This window comes from Brassica napus, unplaced genomic scaffold (assembly GCF_020379485.1).
Source record: "Brassica napus cultivar Da-Ae unplaced genomic scaffold, Da-Ae ScsIHWf_2953;HRSCAF=3739, whole genome shotgun sequence".
In the NCBI taxonomy this organism is placed as follows: Eukaryota; Viridiplantae; Streptophyta; class Magnoliopsida; order Brassicales; family Brassicaceae; genus Brassica; species Brassica napus.
In genome coordinates this window covers 1-2500 of record NW_026016201.1, presented here as the reverse complement: position 1 = coordinate 2500, position 2500 = coordinate 1, and the positions used below count along the sequence as shown (strand labels likewise).

Sequence of the window (2500 nt, the reverse complement as noted above, 5' to 3'; positions counted from 1 at the left end):
TAATGAGCCTATCCTCTCCCAATTTTGTTGTATTCAATTCATATTCAAATATATTTCTATCGAAAAAGATCACCAATCCAAGACAAAACTATTTGGAGGATTCTTCTGACCAATAAAAAATTGATAATTGTCAGCAAAGTTGTTTCTTTTTTTCTTGAAATCCAAAGAATTTTTATTACTTTATACGTAGGTTATCAATTCTGCATTATACAAAAAGACTCAAAAATTTTTATCGACATGAGTGTGTTTTATATCGAAAAAAGCCGAACTATTCTTTTTGAAAATCTTATTCATTTTTTAATTAGACTACATATGGTAGAAAGAGTACCATGTTGCATCTGAACTTCAAACGGTTTAGTTTTAACCATGTTAATTAATGGTCCCAAATTTTTGGTTGATAGAGAATCAAAGTCAAGTAGACTTACCAAAGAATAACGAAATGCTATGGTTCTAAAATATGATTTTTTATTGAATTTGTATTCAGAAGTAATTCGCGGGATTAGGCACTCTTTGTTAGTTATAGTGCCACTGGACGAATCCAGCCTATTCTTGAAATGAACAACTCACACACACTCCCTTTCCAAAAAAGATCAATACACCGAAGACTACACTTAGATTTATTGGATTTGTTGCTAAAATATCGGTATTAAACCCGAAACTCCCGGCGGATGGCAGTGAGTGACCCAAGTAAAACGAAAGACGGTTAAATTTTTCATATAATCTCCTCTTCTAGCTAAACTATAAAAAAAAAGAACTCTGTCCTTTTTTTTTTTATTCTTTGTTTTTTTGAATAAAAGAAAAAAGAAAATTTCGTTTAATAATTTATAATTAATTTACCTATTGGGATATTTATAAACAGAATCAAAAACCTATTCTATTTACAAATTTATTTTCCAAAAATTTTTAATTTTCAATAATAATAATGAGACTTAATTAAAATTAAGCTAGAATTTGAGACCAAGTTTTATATCAATTTTAAAAAACCTAAACCTCCTTTTTGCGCAACACTCCTTAAAAAAAAAATTCCATTAATAAAGAAAAAGGAAGGGGAAGGAAGAAAGCGAATCGATGTGTTAATTCCCCATCCTCAAATTAGTCCTTCCAAGGGTTGTTTGTCTCAATGAATAATTGTAGGAGTGAAATCTTGATAGAATAAAAAAAACTACGAAAAAAAAAAATTCCTAATTTTATTATTTCTAGGATTAAACAAAGGATTCGCAAATAAAAGCGCTAATGCTAAACTAGGCCATAAATTGTTAAAGCTTCCATAAAAGCCAAACTAAGCAATAAAGTACCTCGTATTTTTTCCTTCTGCCTCAGGTTGTCTCGCGATACCTTCGACAGCTTGACCCGCAGCTGTACCTTGACCAACCCCAGGTCCAATAGAAGCAAGCCAACAGCCAACCCAGCAGCAATAACCGAAGCAGCAGAAGAGAAACCAGTGGATTCATGATAAGTTCCTCACACAAAATAAAGAAATAGTTAATGATACAATCATCCAACGACTTAGGACTTAATTATAATTAAGTCATCGCTAAGATTATCCAGCCAAAATAACCAAAAACTTGATAAGATTACTTTGATATTATCCTTCACACGGGATTTTGAAAAATGAAAAATGCCATAATTATATATATACGATTTTATGCCGTTTCTTTTTGTGAACCATTCTTTTCTTTAATTCTTCGTTCTTTTTTTGATCGTTTTTTCAGCCAATTCACAGATAAAAAGTAAGAAATTATAATCGAATCGTTATCTAAATAGAAATTCACAAAAATAGTGGGGCAGATTTATAGATCTTAACTTATATATATACCTAGTCAATATCAAATATGACATATACAAGTGTTTCTTACATAACGTAAACCAACTATTCGATAATTGGGCTAACCTAAATTTAAATGAAAAAAAAAAATAGTTAATGATGACCCTCCATGGATTCACCTAATAAGCCGCAGCTAAAGTGGCAAAAATGAGAGCTTGAATCCCGCTTGTAAATAATCCAAGGAACATGACAGGTATAGGAACCACTAAAGGTACTAAAGAAACAAGAACAACAACTACTAATTCATCGGCTAATAATTTCCGAAAAGTCGAAAACTCAGTGATAGGGGTTTTGTAAAATCTTCTAAGATGTTAATGGGTAAAAGAATTGGAGTGGTTGAATGTATTTACTGAAATACCCTAATCCTTTTGTCTAAGACCCGCATAAAATATGCTACTGATGTGAGTAAAGCTAAAGCAACGTCGTGTATTATATCATTCGTTGGTGCTGCTAACTCCCCTTGAGGTAACTGGATAATTTTCCACGGTAAAAGGGCTCCTGACCAGTTAGAAACAAAAAATAAAATAAAACAGGGTTCCAATAAAGGGAACCCCCATGGACCGTATTCTTCGCCAATTGGGTTTGACTCACATCTCGAATGAATCAAGGACAATTCAAAGAAGTTTTGGCCGCCAGTTGGAATGGTTGTGGATTGCGAACCGCTAGAGCTGCGGA

The 2500-nt window shown here is 32.5% G+C and overlaps 1 protein-coding gene across 1 annotated transcript in view; it reads right to left on the bottom strand.

Annotated features, from left to right (window-relative positions):
- Window positions 1-1492, bottom strand: part of LOC125602696 (ATP synthase subunit alpha, chloroplastic-like) — a 5381-nt gene extending 3889 nt beyond the window's left edge. Inside the window, exon 1 of the mRNA XM_048774182.1 lies at window positions 570-1492. The gene's annotated coding sequence lies outside the window, so the exon portion shown is untranslated. The remainder of the gene's footprint in view (window positions 1-569) is intronic.
- Between the last annotated feature and the right edge of the window lie 1008 nt (window positions 1493-2500).